The sequence below is a fragment of the Hyla sarda genome, chromosome 7 (assembly GCF_029499605.1).
Source record: "Hyla sarda isolate aHylSar1 chromosome 7, aHylSar1.hap1, whole genome shotgun sequence".
NCBI lineage: Eukaryota > Metazoa > Chordata > Amphibia > Anura > Hylidae > Hyla > Hyla sarda.
Genome location: NC_079195.1, coordinates 200810203 through 200827703, shown reverse-complemented (window position 1 = coordinate 200827703; position 17501 = coordinate 200810203). Strand labels below are relative to the sequence as shown.

Below are 17501 nucleotides of genomic sequence, written 5' to 3'. Positions count from 1 at the left end.
ACTAAAGCATCCGCCAACTCCTGGACAGTCTGTGGTGCAACGTGGTGTTGGTGGATGGAGCGAGACATGATGTCCCAGATGTGTTCAATCGGACTCAGGTCTGGGGAACGAGCAGCCCAGTCCATAGCATCAATCCCTTCCTCTTGCAGGAACTGCAGACACACTCCAGCCACATGAGTTCTAGCATTGTCTTGCATTAGTAGGAACCCAGGGCCAACCCCACCAGGATATGGTCTCACAAAGGGTCTGAGGATCTCATCTCAGTACCTAATGGCAGTCAGGCTACCTCTGGCAAGCATATGGAAGGCTGTGCGGCCACCCAAAAAAATCCCACCCCACACCATTACTGACCCACTGCCAAACCAGTCATGCTGGAGGATGTTGCAGGCAGCAGAACGTTATCCGCTGCGTCTCCAGACTCTGTCACATATGCTCAGTGTGAACCTGCTTTCATCTGTGAAGAGCACAGGGCACCAGTGGCGAATTTGACAATCTTGGTGTTCTCTGGCAAATGAGTTGTAGTTTTGCCACCACTGAGGACACATATATTGGAGACCACTCTGCATGCTATAATAGAGTGAGCAAAACTACAACTCCCAGCATGCCAGGACACCATTCGGGAGGCTGCAAAACTCAGCCTATCAGGGATGGCCGTATAATGACATAATGAATATTCATAAGGGGTGGATCGTCAGGCTGGAGCAGGGAGAAAACCCTCCTGTTGCATTGTGGGCAATAGTGACGTTCTGAGCCTAATATGGCTGCCTAATGCAGCTCTATGGGCTTGAAAGTCACACTAGCTAGAAGAACTACTGAGCTTCCTGTACACAGCTCAGGAATGAATTACTAATGAACTGTGAAAGAGAGAAAACACAAGTATATTGGAAAGTTATGTAAATTTTGTTTCTGCTGTATGGGAAAAGCAATTGTGCACTGCATATCTCCTTTAAGTGCAAGATACTTTTTTGCCCCTCTGTGTATGTATATATATACACACAAACACACACAGTTGACAAAAAAGTATTTAGTCAGCCACCAGTTGTGCAAGTTCTCCCACTTAAAAAGATGAGAGAGGCCTGTAATGTTCATCATAGGTATACCTCAACTATCAGAGACATGAGAAAAAAAAATCATAAAATCACAATGTCTGATTTTTAAAGAATTTATTTGCAAATTATGGTGGAAAATACGGTAAGTATTTGGTCACCTACAAACGAGCAAGATTTCTGGATTTCTTCTTTAAAGGGGTTATCCAAGAAAAAAAAAAAAAAAAAAAAAAAATATATACCGTATATACTCGAGTATAGGCCGAGTTTTTCAGCACGATTTTTCGTGCTGAAAACACCCCCCTCGGCTTATACTCGAGTGAACTCCCCCACCCGCAGTGGTCTTCAACATGCGGACCTCCAGAGGTTTCAAAACTACAACTCCCAGCAAGCCCGGGCAGCCATCGGCTGTCCGGGCTTGCTGGGAGTTGTAGTTTTGAAACCTCCGGAGGTCCGCAGGTTGAAGACCACTGCGGCCTTCAACATCATCCAGCCCCCTCTCACCCCCTTTAGTTCTGAGTACTCACCTCCGCTCGGCGCTGGTCCGGTCCTGCAGGGCTGTCCGGTAAGGAGGTGGTCCGGTGAGGAGGTGGTCCGGGCTGCTATCTTCACCGGGGAGGCCTCTTCTAAGCGCTTCCGGCCCGGCCTCAGAATAGTCACGTTGCCTTGACAGCGACGCAGATACGTCGCTGTCAAGGCAACGGCTCTATTCCGGGCCGGAAGCGCGGAGAAGAGGCGCCCCCGGTGAAGATAGCAGCCCGGACCACCTCCTCACCGGACCACCTCCTTACCGGACAGCCCTGCAGGACCGGACCAGCGCCGAGCGGAGGTGAGTACTCAGAACTAAAGGGGGTGAGAGGGGGCTGGATGATGTTGAAGGCCGCAGTGGTCTTCAACCTGCGGACCTCCGGAGGTTTCAAAACTACAACTCCCAGCAAGCCCGGACAGCCGATGGCTGCCCGGGCTTGCTGGGAGTTGTAGTTTTGAAACCTCTGGAGGTCCGCATGTTGAAGGCCGCAGTGGTCTTCAACCTGCGGACCTCCGGAGGTTTCAAAACTACAACTCCCAGCAAGCCCGGACAGCCGATGGCTGCCCGGGCTTGCTGGGAGTTGTAGTTTTGAAACCTCTGGAGGTCCGCATGTTGAAGACCACTGAGGGCGAATGATGAGAAGAGGATGATGAAGGGGGGGGGGGGGGGGTGTGGGGATGATGAAGGGGGGTGGGGATGATGAAGGGGGGGGGTGTGGGATGATTACAAGGGGATGATGAAGGGGGGATGTGTGGGATGATAAGGGGATGTGTGGGATGATGACAAGGGGATGATGAAGGGGGGATGTGTGGGATGATGACAAGGGGATGATGAAGGGGGGATGTGTGGGATAAGGGGATGTGTGGGATGATGACAAGGGGATGATGAAGGGGGGATGTGTGGGATAAGGGGATGTGTGGGATGATGACAAGGGGATGATGAAGGGGGGATGTGTGGGATGATGACAAGGGGATGATGAGGATGTTAATGACGGGTCTGGATGATGACAGGGGGGGATGAGGTATTTCCCACCCTAGGCTTATACTCGAGTCAATAACTTTTCCTGGGATTTTGGGTTAAAATTAGGGGTCTCGGCTTATACTCGGGTCGGCTTATACTCGAGTATATACGGTATATATATATATATATATATATATATATATATATATATATATATATATATATATATATATATATATATAAATATCAACTGGCTCCAGAAAGTTAAACAGATTTGTAAATTACTTCTATTAAAAAAATCTTAAAGGAATTTCTTTTATTTGACTATGCTACAGGGGCTGTAAAGTTAGTGTAGTTCATGTTTTCTCACAATTCTTCTGTGATTTTCACCCCAATATTTATTTTTAACAGCATACAAAATGACTGTTGTCTCAGATTTTTCCGAGCTTGCAATGCGGCCAAGACCTGACTCACTAGTCAGCTGATGACAGGGAGCCTGTCTGCTTCAATGGGTGGAGCGATCGCTTGGTGGGAGAGAGATATCAATCTGCAACTAATGCAACAGCTGTATGCACCCAGATTGAAAACCACAGGTCATTGAATGGATGCAGCTCATTTATGTTTCAATGGGTGGGTGGCTGATGTGTGAGAGGGAGGAAAATGGAATTGTGGGATTTGTAGTCAAAAAAAGCAAAGTCAAACAGGAAATACCAGTTCACAAAAAGCTAGCCACAGTGTTATGGTAATCTCATGACATAGCCATTTAGCCCCAAGACAAGCGCAGATCCTTCCTAAGCACGTCCATTATTGCCTTCCAGGTACGTACTAAAATCACCTTATAATGGATAACCCCTTTAATCCTTTCAGTACTTATGAGCCGACGAAGTTGAGTTGTTCTTTTCTGTCTAAATGCTCTCTTATGACATCTGTCTCGGGAACTGTCCAGAGTAGAAGCAAATCCCCATAGCAAACCTCTTCTACTCTATGCAGTTCCCATGACAAGCAGAGATGTCAGCAGAGAGCACTGTTGTCAGACAGAAAAGAACAACTCAACAGCTGATAATTATTGGAAGGATTAAGATTTTTTAATAGAAGTAATGATCTGCAGAGAGCTGGGACCAAAGTAACAAAGTCTACCATCAGTAACACACTACGCCACCAGGGACTCACATCATGCAGTACCAGACGTGTCCCCCTGCTTAAGCCAGTACATGTTCTAGCCCATCTGAAGTTTGCTAGAGAGCATTTGGATGATCCAAAAGAGGATTGGGAGAATCTCATGTGGTTAGATGAAAGCAAAGTAGAACTTTTTGGCAAAAACTCAACTCGTCATGTTTGGAGGAGAAAGAATGCTGAGTTGCATCCAAAGAACACCATATCTACTGTGAAGCATGGGGGTGGAAACATCATGCTTTGGGGCTGTTTTTCAGCAAAGGGTCAAGGACGACTGATCCGTGTAAAGGAAAGAATGAATGAAGCCATGTATCGTAAGATTTTAAGTGAAAACCTCCATCCATCAGCAAGAGAATTGAAAATGAAACATGGCTGGGTCTTTCAGCATGACAATGATCCCAAACACACCACTCTGGCAACGATGGAGTGGCTTCGTAAGAAGCATTTCAAGGTTCTGGAGTGGCCTAGCCAGTCTCCAGCTCTCAACCCCACAGAAAACCTTTGGAGGGAGTTGAAAGTCCATGTTGCACAGCGACAGCCCCAAAACATCACTGCTCTAGAGGAAATCTGCATAGAGGAATGGGCCAAAAAAAACAGCAACAGCGTGTGAAAACCTTGCGAAGACTTACAGATAATGTTTGACCTCTGTCATTGCCATCAAAAGGTATATAACAAAGTATTGAGATGAACTTTTGTTATTGCATATTATGGTGGAAAATAAATATTTCGTCAAATAAATTCTCTAAAAAATTTGATTTTATGGAATTTTTTTTCTCATTTTGTAGCTCATAGTTTAGGTATACCTATGATGAAAAGTACAGGCCTCTCTCAGAACTTGTACAATTGGTGGCTAACTAAATACTCTTTTGCCCCACTGTATGTGTGTATATATCCCACTGTAATACGCCATTCTGTGTCTGTTCTTAGTACATTGTTCACACAGTGCAGTTTTGCAGTGTTCTTGTACCTGCGTATTAGTAGACAACTGTTTTTAATGGATTTCTTAATAAATGTCAAGTTTTATCAAGACCTTCGAGCTGGATATTTTCCTCTTTTTTGCTATTCATTCATCATTCATCCAGTCTACACTCCTGGTCCATCTGTGCTGAAGTGTCTTGGTGCAATTAAGAGGTGAGAGCCAGTTACAGGGTTTTGTTTGATAGTAGATAACATAATAGAGGACAAAGCACTGTTACAGACCTGAATGGGTTGGAGGCTTGGGCTGGGAAGTGGGAGAGGAGGTTCAATACTGACAAGGTTATGCACATGGGGAAGAAAAATGTATTAAATGGGAGAACACTTGGGACGAATGAAATGGAAAAAAAGGACTAAGAAGTTTTAGTTAACAGTAAATTTACCTGTAGCGACCAACTGCAGCTGCTGCCAGAGCAAATAAAATCATGGGGTGCATCAAAAGGAGTATAGATACCCACAACAAGGAAATAATTCTACCGCTCTACAAATCACTAGTCAGACCACACATAGAATACTATGTACAGTTCTGGGCACCAGTGTACAAGAAAGATATAGTGGAGCTGGAGAGGGTTCAAAGACTGGCAACCAGAGTAATACGGGGAATGGGAGGACTACAGTACCCAGAAAGATTATCAGAATAAGGGTTATTTAGTATAGAAAAAAAAACGGTTGAGTAGTAACTTAATAGCTATAGTGTGTATAAATATATCAGGGAACAGTACAGAGATCTATTTATACCCAGGACTGTATCTATAACAATGTGGCATCCTCTACGACTAGAGGATAGAAGGTTTCTACACCAGCACAGATGGGGGTTCTTTACTGTAAGAGCAGTGATAATTGGAATGTGGAATTCTCTGCCAGAGGAGGTGGTCATGATGAACTCTGTAAAAGAATTAAAAAGGGGCCTGGATGCATTTCTGGAGAGTAATAATGTGGTGATGGGTATGGAAGGACAGATGTTATTAACCCTTTGTGAACGTGATGCCAGGGCGTGGTTTACCTATCTCACCACCCGAGGTATAGCCAATTTATTTCTGGGCCAGGCACGGGGGAAATAATCACTCTGACGGAAGGTTACAGATCAATATCTCTTTACTGAGGCAGACAAGGTGCTATAGTCTATACAGCTCAGTTCAGCACCGAGGAGTTGCAGGGTGAACTTAGGGAAGCTTATCGGCTTGCTGGGACTTGTAGTTGTAATTGACTTGACTGAGGCAGCCACACTTGGATTAAGTAATTGACAGACTTGACTGTCTTGACTGGACTTGGACTTCTGTAGTTTCCCCGCTGGTTTAGTTCCGACCTTGCAGCTTTGACTTTCATTACAGGTGCAGGGGTTAACTTGCAGTAGAAGCGTGGTTGCAGGACTAGGCCTCAGGCCTCCTTCTGGATCACACAGACAAACTCCTCAGCTCTTCACTTCACTGTACCTCAGCATGCACTGGACTTTCCACTCAACTCCACTGGCTAGCTGAACCCTGACCTCCCCATATAAGGGAGACAGTTTAGAGAGATCCCATTGGTCACCAACAAGCCACCTGTTCACCTTGCATCCTCCCCTTGACAACAAAGGTCCTTAGTAACACAGACTTAAGGTAACAGTGCATATAAAAGACATTATATTAACTCTTATGGAACAATACATTAATAATACATTCCTTAATGCAATAAAGAGAGTTCTAGGGAGAGGGGACCCATGGCGGACATTGAGCTGGGTCTGCCAGACAGGATGGGCAGAAGTACAGAAGAATACATGACTCTGTACTGGGTCACCACAATAACATTACAGGTTATGGATATATTGGTGGCCCAGTACGGGAGGTGTTACCCCGTTTCCTTGCTGCCTGTCTGGCAGCCTCCCTTCTGTGTCCCCTGGGCTCCCTTGTACTTGTTTCCCCCTGTACATATATTCTGCATTGTAATGTATTATAAAATGTAATGTTGCTTTAAGAGTTATACCATGTGATATGTCATGTGATTGTTACCCAGGAGGTATCAGGGACCAGGTGATCCCAGGGGTGACCTATGGGCTCCCTGCTAGTCTCCCCAATATAACCCCTGGGTGGAGCTTCTCTCTCTCTTCTGCTGAGCTCTAGTGCATTCGTCTAGTGTGTGTGTCCTGAGTGTTGGAGACCTCAAAGTCAAGTCCTGCAGCCACCATCAATTCAAGTAAGATAAAGTCACAGCTTTATGAGTCAAGTCAGTCCCTGTCATCTGTCAAGTCAGCGTGGTCTGCATTCAATTGTTCAGTCCTACTACAAATCCCAGCAAGCCCTTAAGGTCTCTGCGTCCCTGGTCTGAACTGTAAAGACTTTACCATCTGTCTACCCTCAGTAAAGCTACCGTTATCTGCAACTTGGCATCAGAGTCATTAATGCCCCCGTGCCTAGCCCAGGATTTAGCGGTATACCTTCGGGTGGTATTGAGGATAAACCACGCCCTGGCGTTACAAATAAAAGGGGTTAATGCCATCTGCCCCTCGGGTAACAACATCTGCCCTCATCACACCCCGTTACCACAGATTAAAGATTTATGTGGATAGAACATGGATCCAGGGATTTATTCTGAGTTGGGAAGGATTTTTTTTTTACCTTGGAATGGGTTAAGGGTTTTTTGCCTTCTTGTGGATCAACACAGTAGGGACAAAATAAAGTTATAGGTTGTTGGACTCTGATCTTTTTTTTAACCTTAAGAACTATGTAACTATCAGCCATTCCAAAGCAAATCACCAATTTAGGCCTCAAATGTACAGGGTGCTTTCTCACTCCTGAGCCATGTTGTCCGCCTGCAGAGCACTTTATGTCTATATATGGAGTATTTTCATACTCAGGAGAAATTGCGTTACAGATTTTTTTTCCTTTTACTGGCAGTGCCCTGCTGCATCGCCTTCTAGGGGGCTCATCACTGCTTGATGATGAGGGGGAGGAAGAGAAAAAAAGTGAGGTCTTCCACTTCTTCCTCACTGGCGGACTTGGTGTTGGAGGCAAAAATGGTGATAAATCACTGATCAGCAACTAAAGGGGTACGGTGGACAAAAAACACCCAAAAAAAGGACCAAAAAGTGGGGGACTACAACTTCCAGCATGCTGTCTGTACATGCTTGGATTTGTTGTTTTGCAATAGGTGGAGGCACATTGGTTAAGCACGGACAGCCAAAGGGCATGCTGGGTGTCTGTTTATGCTGGGAGTTATAGTTGTGTGCCTACAGCTGTTGCAAAACTACAACTGCCAGCATGCCCTTTGGCTGTCCGTGCATACTGGGAGTTGTAGTTGTGCAACAACTAAACGTAAATTATTATTTTTTTCCCTCTAAAACTAACCTCTCCCTGCCTATCGTCCTCTTTCCCTACCCGCCAATCACTGAATCTGACCTCCGGCAGATACAGAGTACCCGCTCTGCTCCCCGTCCAGACCGGGATGGGGCAGGCAGAGCGAATGCCATGATCCCGACATACCAATCAGAGTTCGGGAGGTGGCATCAGTGCTGCCTCACTTCATGAACTCAAGGGTCATTGGTGCGTCTCAGACAGCACAAACCACTCTCATCTTCCAGGTCACAGGAGAGTCACAGGATTGGCCCAGAAATGCTGTGATTCGCCAATCAGAATTGACTGGCCAGTCACGGTGATTGCCATTAGGGGGAGGCTATGCCAGGATGGCTGCCGTTAGATAACAGCAGCCATCCTGGCCCGATCACCATGTCTTGTTACATGGTGGTCCCGTAAATGTACAACGATGTGCGCTAAGCCGTACATTTATGGCGCATGTCCTTAAGCGGTTAAACAAATCTCATGTCATCCACATTTTGATAACACTATTTTTACACACAGAAATATAATAAATGACTCAGACAAATAAATGAATGGTAAAAAAAAAAAAAAAGAGAAGTATATTATAATTATGTGTGTGTGTATGTGTAGTAACCTCCTATCACTCACAAAGAGCGTACAGTAACACGCAGGACAGGAAAAACCTCCAGAGGGGAGGAAACCTGTAGGGAATCCATAGCTACTGTATTAGGCTGGGTTCACACCACGTTTTGTTAAATACGGCCCCCGTATATGGCTGGGAGGAGGGGGTGGGGCTTAATCGGAGGGGGCGGGGCCTTCGGTTGGCTGCTTTTTCGGCCGTATGCGGTTTCCCGACCGCAGGCAAAAACGTGGTCGACCACGTTTTTGCCTGCTGTCGGGAAACCACATATGGCCGAAAACGAAGCCGACCGGAGGCTGCGGTTCACTCCGGTCGGCTCATAGACATACATTAAATACGGTTCCCGAATACGGCTGAGTGCGGGCGCCGCGATTAAGCCCCGCCCCCCCTCCTCACAGCCGTATTTAACAAAACGTGGTGTGAACCCAGCCTCTGGGCATACTAAAGGAGGTTACCTCTATAAAATGATGCAAATGAGTGTATGGGGGGGGGGGGGGGGTGGGGGGTGCAGGGCTGTGTCTTCATCTTCTCTGTAGAACATCTAAGTCAGTGGTCTTCAAACTGTGGCCCACCAGATGTTGCAAAACTACAATTCCCAGCATGCCCGGACAGCCGTTGGCTGTCCGGGCATGCTGGGAGTTGTATTTTTGCAACATCTGGAGGGCCACGGTTTGAAGACCGCTGATCTAAGTGATAAGAACAAAAGAAAAATTATTAACATGTTAATTTTAGGAATGCACATGACTTTTACAAGCACAAGAAACTGCAACAAAGACCTATTAGAATAGATTTACACTGATCTTCCCTGAAACCCTTTTGCCACCCCAATGTTACACTTACCTGTTATGTGTGTCTAGTTTATTGGGATCCTACATTGTAGTTCTTCTTCCTGTAAAAGAGGTAATGAGAGTCTGTAAAAAAGGCTTTACACGATTTTGCAACATTCTATGATATACTTATTATCCTTTATAGAAGTTTTCCCAACCAGTGTGCCTCCAGCTGTTGCAAAGCTACAACTCCTGGAGGCACACTAGGTTGGGAAACACTGCTTTACAGGGAACTACAATACAGATGCAGGTCCCCCTTGGATGCTGCTCCTGGCTCTGGGTCTTCTCTACACCTCCAGTGATGAAGAATGATCTGGCGCAGCCGTGCACAGCTATTCATGCTCAGTGCTGCCCTCTGGTGGATTATGACATCACACATGTGACACACTATCTCCTCCTGGGAGTTTTATTTGAGCAGTGCTGCGCTCTGATTGGCTGAAATCCATAAAGGCTTTTTACCCTCATATTCTGCATGATGTTACCTGAGGGATTTTTCTATGAAGTTTATAAAAATGGCGCCACTCTCTGATTGATGGAAACTCATAGGGAACTTCATCAGTCAGTTTTACTATCACCGTGTGGTGCAGTATATGTGTTTCTCCCAACCAGACACAGTATATTTAAAAGGGGTACTTCGGCCCTAAGACATCTTATCCCCTATCCAAAGGATAGGGGATAAGATGTCTGACCGCTGGGGACCCCCACATTCTTTCATGCAACACCCCGCTTTAATCAGCCTCCGGAGCAAACATTGCGGTCTGATGAATCACGATCACGGGACCGGAGTATCGCGATGTTACGGCTTCACCGCCCGTGTGATGTCACGCTCCGCCCCCTCAATGCAAGCCTGTGGGAGGGGGCGTGACATCTGATGATAGCAGAGTGCTGCATGAAAGATTGCGGGGGTCCATAGCGTCAGTACCCCCGCAATCAAGCATCTTTTCCTCTATCCTTTGGATAGGGGATAAGATGTCTTAGGGCCGGAGTACCCCTTTAATGTCATCTTGTGCCCTCAGCAGCCTGAGCCCCTAGATTCCTTACATTGATCCATACATCACAGATCCCTTATGCTTTCCAACATACGTTATTTTTTTTATGGTTGAAGATATTAGTGTTTCCCAACCCGGGTTCCTACAGCTGTTGCAAGCTACAACTCTGGGCATAAAAATAAAAGCAGGACCGGTTGCTATGGGCAACTGCTCCGTTGTTCCTCTGCAAAAGGTTTGATAAACCTCCCCCTTATATTATAAGCCAAGAGGATACATAAAGGAGCACCCCTCAGGGCAGTCACAGAAACATTGAGGGAGATTTATCAAAACATGTCCAGAGGAAAAGTTGCCCAGTTGCCCATAGCAACCAATCAGATCGCTTCTTTCATTTTGCAGAGGACTTTTTTTTAATGAAAGAAGCGATCTGATTGGTTGTTATGGGCAACTGTTCAACTTTTCCTCTGCACAGGTTTTGATAAATTTCCCCTATTAAGAATGGGAGCTTCAATGTTAATTTAAATGGAACCAACAGCTACATTTTTGCAGTAATTCAGAATTAGAAGAAAACATTTTGTATAGTAAAAGTTTATTATTTTGGGTGAATACAGATACAATAGTGATAGTCAACAAAGGCAACTATGAGACCTGAGATCCAGGCTTGAGCAATCAAGTCAGGGCCGGATTAAGAGCATCATGGGCCTGGTGCTGAGAATTCTGGGCCTTTTTATGAAATGTCTCACTCCTTTCCTTATATAGTGATCCAGACTAGAGATTACAGTAAATTCGATTCATCACGAACTTCTCGGCTCAGCAGTTAATGACTTATCCTGCATAAATGAGTTCAGCTTTCAGGTGCTCCTTTGGGCTGGAAAAGGTGGATACATTCCTAGGAAAGAATCTCCTAGGACTGTTTCCACCTTTTCCAGCCCACCGGAGCACCTGAAAGCTGAACTAATTTATGCAGGAAAAGTCATCAACTGCCGAGCCGAGAAGTTCGTGACGAATCGAATTTACTGTAAGTTCGCTCATCTCTAATCCAGACACTGATGGTGGTATCTCCTATCCTATGGTGGTAACTCCTATCCTTATATAGTAGCTCCCCACATTAGGTGCAGTATATTTCCCCCACATTAGGCACAGTATAGCTCCCCCACATTAGGGGCTATATAGTCCCCACATTAGATGCAGTATAGTTCCCCCACATTAGGTGCAGTATAGCTCCCCAACATTAGGGGCAGTATAGTCCCCACATTAGGGGCAGTATAGTCCCCACATTAGGTGCAGTATAGCTCCCCCACATTAGGTGCAGTATAGTTCCCCACATTAGGTGCAGTATAGCTCCCCCACTTTAGGTGCAGTATAGCTCCCCCTCATTAGGTGCAGTATAGCTTCCCCACATTAGGTGCAGTATAGCTCCCCCTCATTAGGTGCAGTATAGCTCCCCCACATTAGGTGCAGTATAGCTTCCCCACATTAGGTGCAGTATAGTTTCCCCACATTAGGTGCAGTATATTTCCCCCACATTAGGTGCAGTATAGCTCCCCCACATTAGGGGCTATATGGTCCCCACATTAGGTGCAGTATAGTTCCCCCACATTAGGTGCAGTATAGCTCCCCAACATTAGGGGCAGTATAGTCCCCACATTAGGGGCAGTATAGCTCCCCCACTTTAGGTGCAGTATAGCTCCCCCACATTAGGTGCAGTATAGTTCCCCCACATTAGGTGAAGTATAGCTCCCCCACAGTAGGTGCAGTATAGCTCCCCCACATTAGGTGCAGTTTAGCTCCCCCCACATTAGGTGCAGTTTAGCTCCCCCCACATTAGGTGCAGTATAGTTCCCCCACATTAGGTGCAGTATAGTTCTCCCACATTAGGTGCAGTATAGCTCCCCACGTTAGGTGCAATATAGTCCCCCACATTAGGTGCAGTATAGTCCCCCACATTAGGTGTAGTATTGCTCCCCACATTAGGTGCAGTATTGCTCCCCACATTAGGTGCAGTATAGTTCCCCACATTAGGTGCAGTATAGTTCCCCACATTAGGTGCAGTATAGTCCCCCACATTAGGTGTAGTATTGCTCCCCACATTAGGTGCAGTATAGTCCCCCACATTAGGTGTAGTATTGCTCCCCACATTAGGTGCATTACAGTCCCCCCCCCCCCCCAGACATACAGCTTCCAGCCATATACAGTGTATGGCTGTAGGCTATATGCCTGTGTACTGCCCCACTTCAGTGTTCCGACCACCACTCCTCCGGTCCGGGGTCACAATCTACTGCTATGGCCTGTAGGCCATATGGCCTGTAGGTCCCGGAAGAGTGGTGGTCGGAACACTGAAGATGAAATACAACATACAGGTAACTTACCATGCCCGCGCATCCTCCTCCACGCTGCTCCGCTGTTGCCATGGGCGCACGCACGGGACGTCAGTGACATCCCTGCGTGCACTACCTCCCGGCGGCCACTGTGTTTTTAAAGTTAACACGGGGGCCGCCGCAGAGAGGTAACCGCCGGGACATCCTTGTGTCCCGAAAAGATCTTTCGGGACACAGGGATATCCAGAATGTGATGGGGGCCCCCTGCGGTGGTCAGGGCCAGAGCGAGGCCACAACCAGAGCGAGGCCACAACCAGAGCGAGGGTTGGTAAGGCCTAACCAGCAGCCAACCTTAACAGTCCTGCATGTGCATTATACAGGGGCAGCCATATTGGTGCCCTACTTATGGCCACTGCTGCATATTCACTAAAACCACAAAACAAAGAAAAGGCTTACAGTTCCTGGTACAGGCATTCATGTCCAGACAAACTTGTCAATCACGATATAGACTATATATAGACACCTCAACCCCTTAAAGTAGTTAGGCGGTATAACACAACTTATCCCCTATCCACAGGATAGGGGATGAGTCGGATCGCAGGGGGGTCCAACCATTGGACAATACGATTAAAACAATATTCAATTTATATAGCTTTTCTGTTATTAAAGTGTGCCTAAAATTTCCTTTTCTGAGCCCTATAACTCTTATTTGTCTGTACATAGGGATTTATGGGGGTTCTTTTTTTTTTTTTTGCACTGTGATCTTTCGTTTTTATCGGTACCATTTGTGTTTTGATGAGACTTTTTGAATTGCTTTTATTTTTTTTCTGATATATGATATGACTAAAAATCTGTGGCCGGCGTTTATCATTGTAGGTGTAAGTGAAGTATTTTTCTACACCTTTTTTTTGTGTGCTGTAATGTGTAGGAACACCAAATTTATTAAATGGTAACAGTGGCTTTGCGCCTTTTTTTGCTCCTTTTCACAAAAAGGCGCAGTTCATAAAACCCTTCCATATCAGGTGTATTGCCAAAATCAGTGGATTGTAACTCAAAATCAGCAGAAATGTGTAAACCAAAAGGCGCAAAAAAGTGTCAGATAAACCCTGCTTGCGCCTTTTTTAGACACAAAAAGCAGTCTAAAGACTATGATAAATGTCGGCCAATATTTCTAGATTTTTGGAATTTTTTTTATGTTCACCCCATTTCCCTTACAGGGCCATAATGATTACATTTTAATAGTTGGGACAATTACGCATGCAGCGATGCAAAATATGTTGATTATTTAAAAAAAATGGAAAAATAAGAAAGATTTTATTTTTTATTTGGCAAGGGGGTTTTATATAATTTTAAAAACTCTTTCAAAGTTTTACACTTGTTAAGTCCCTTTTACATGCAATCATTAGACTGCATTTACTGTTTAAAGGCGTATTCCAGGAAAAAAACTTATATATATCTCTCAACTGGCTCCAGAAATTTAAACAGATTTGTAAATTACTTCTATAAAAAAAAATCTTAATCCTTTCAGTACTTATGAGCTTCTGAAGTTTAGGTTGTTCTTTTCTGTCTATATCCTCTCTGATGACACCTGTCTTGGGAACCGCCAAGGTTAGAAGAGGTTTGCTATGGGGATTTGCTTCTAAACTGGGCGTTTCCCGATACACGTGTCATCAGAGAGCACTTAGAAAAGAACAACCTTAACTTCAGAAGCTCATAAGTACTGAAAGGATTAAGATTTTTTTATAAAAGTAATTTACAAATCTGTTTAACTTTCTGGAGCCAGTTGATATATTATATATATATATATATATATATATATATATATATATATAAAAAGATATAGCGAAAAGTAGCACTCCTTATAAAAAATGTCTCAGGTGCAAGCAACCAGATGGACCCTGGTCCCTGGTCCCCAATGTAGAAGGCAGAAAGCGGTTGCAGCACACAAAATAGGTGAAAAAAATGATGGTAGCTTTAATCCATTATAAATACAGATGCAACGTTTCAGCTGCCAGTGCAGCCTTTATCAAGCATGTATATATATATTTAAAAAAAAGTTTTTTCCTGGATAACCCCTTTAATGCCGTTCTATTGCATAGCATTGAATGGTGAGATTTATGTGTGTGTTCTGACCTATTGCTTTTTAAATTTTCTTTGCAGATGTGGAGCTTTTATGTCTGATTTAGGGTGCGTTCACACGCTATTACTAGCAGCGGGTTTCGGGCTGCGAGTTACGCTACCATTAATTTGAATGGGTCCGCGGACAGTCCGCAAATCTGACAATTGCGGACTGTCTGTGGACCCATTTAAATCAATGGTAGTGTAACTCGCAGCGGGCAACCCGCTGCTATTAATAGCGTGTGAACGCACCCTAAATCCGATTTTCTGGTGCTGTTGGCTCTGTGTGCTCGTATGGTCTGAGGTCATTCCTTGACAGGTGTGGCCCGGGGCTTGGTAATTGTGCTGGGCTTGAGCGGGGAAAATGGTTTTTGAACATGCGTGTTTCTCGCCATGTGAGGCCTCACTTGTTAGAAGGGGGTCATGCTTTTCATGTGGACGGTGTTCATCTGAATGCCACTGGTACAGACATTTCCCTGTCAGGTTTGCAGGTTGCTATTGAGGATGCTCTGCTGCGTCTGTGTGGGGTGGTCAGATGGACACAGAGAGTAGCTTTGGGAACCTACCAGTGTACAGGATCTACAGGTCCAGCTGTAACGCCTGTGGGCAAATATGCTGCAGAATGTCAAACAAAAGCTGTATACCTCCAAGCACAAACCTATCTCACCTTGTATCCAGGCTAAAGGCCGAACAGGGCAAGGTACTAGACCAGTGGTCTTCAACCTGCGGACCTCCAGATGTTGCAAAACTACAACTCCCAGCATGCCCGGACAGCCAACGGCTGTCCGGGCATGCTGGGAGTTGTAGTTTTGCAACATCTGGAGGTCCGCAGGTTGAAGACCACTGTACTAGACCCTTCTTTCAATTGTACCGTTTTCCCTAACAAACATATCCTAACTCTCTTAACCCCTTCATGACCCAGGGTTTTTCCGTTTTTGCACTTTCGTTTTTTCCTCCTTACCTCTAAAAAACCATAACTCTTTCAATTTTGCACCTAAAAAAATTCATATGATGGCTTCTTTTTTGCGCCACCAATTCTACTCTGTAATGACATCAGTCATTTTACCCAAAAATCTACAGAGAAACGGAAAAAAAATTCATTGTGCAACAAAACTGAAGAAAAAACACAATTTTGTAACTTTTGGGGGCTTCCGTTTCTACGTAGTACATTTTTCGGTAAAAATTACACCTTCTCTTTATTCTGTAGGTCCTTACGGTTAAAATGATACCCTACTTATATAGGTTTGATTTTATTGTACTTCTGGAAAAAATCATAACTACATGCAGGAAAATTTATACGTTTAAAATTGTCAACTTCTGACCCCTATAACTTTTTTTTTTTTCTGCGTATGGGGCGGTATGAGGGCTCATTTTTTGCGACGTGATCTGAAGTTTTTAGCGGTACCATTTCTGTAATGATCGGACTTTTTGATCGCTTTTTATAAATTTTTTCATGATATAAAAAGTGGACTTTGAATTTTTTTTGCGCGTACGCCATTGACCGTACGGTTTAATTAATGATATATTTTTATAATTCGGACATTTCCGCACGCGGCGATACCACATATGTTTATTTTTATTTACACAGTTTTTTTTTTAAATGGGAAAAGGCGGGGTGATTCAAACTTTTAATAGGGAAGGGGTTAAATGATCTTTATTCACTTTTTTTTGCACTTTTTTTTTTGCAGCGTTATAGCTCCCATAGGGACCTATAACACTGCACACACTGATCTTTTACATTGATCACTGGTTTCTCATAGGAAACCATTGATCGATGATTCTGCCGCTTGACTGCTCATGCTTGGATCTCAGGCACTGAGCAGTCATTTGGCGATCAGACAGCATGGAGGCAGGTAGGGATCCTCCGGCTGTCATGTAAGCTGTTCGGGATGCCGCGATTTCGCCGCGGCTATCCCGAACAGCTCCCTGAGCTAACCGGCATTAGTTTACTTTCACTTTAGACACGGCATTCAACTTTGAATGCTGCGTCTAAAGGGTTAATAGCACGCGGCACCGCGATCACTGCCACGCGCTATTAGCCATGGGTCCCAGCCGTTGCTAGGTGCCGGGCCCAACCCGCTATGACGCGGGGCAACGCCGTGGCCCCACGTTATAGAATGGGAGCCGACCCATGACGTACATGTATGTCATGGGTCGGGAAGGGGTTAATATTATAATCACTGAAACATATCATTACATATATGCTTCATATATTTTATGTAATTCAAACCACTCTGTCAATAAGTGTGTAAGTCCTTCCTGTATGAAAAACAGACACAAAAAGCAGTGTGTGAAGCCTCCACAAAAGGATATCATATAAGGTACATACTGCTTAGAGGTGAAGCCTGGCCTACAGAACCCATTTTCATATACCCTAAAAGGGTACATTCACACGGGTGGATTTATATGCAGGTTTCCTGCTGCGTATATTTGCAAGGGGGCCGGGCTCTTCTCGGCTGTCCGCAGCAGATTTTCCGTGGCGGAATTTACACTGCAGAAAATCCGCCGCAAGCCCCGTTGAAGTCAGTAGGGTCTGCTGCGGACAGCCGAGAAGAGCCCGCCCCCTTGCAAATACTCAGCGGGAAACATGCAAATAAATCCTCCCGTTTGAACGTACCCTTAGGGTATGGCCACAC

General features: G+C 45.0%; 1 protein-coding gene across 1 annotated transcript in view; it reads left to right on the top strand.

Annotated features, from left to right (window-relative positions):
• Positions 1-6260: 6260 nt before the first annotated feature.
• The window catches only part of TTC4 (tetratricopeptide repeat domain 4), a 34749-nt gene continuing 23508 nt past the window's right edge, over positions 6261-17501 (top strand). Inside the window, exon 1 of the mRNA XM_056532187.1 lies at positions 6261-6281. The gene's annotated coding sequence lies outside the window, so the exon portion shown is untranslated. The remainder of the gene's footprint in view (positions 6282-17501) is intronic.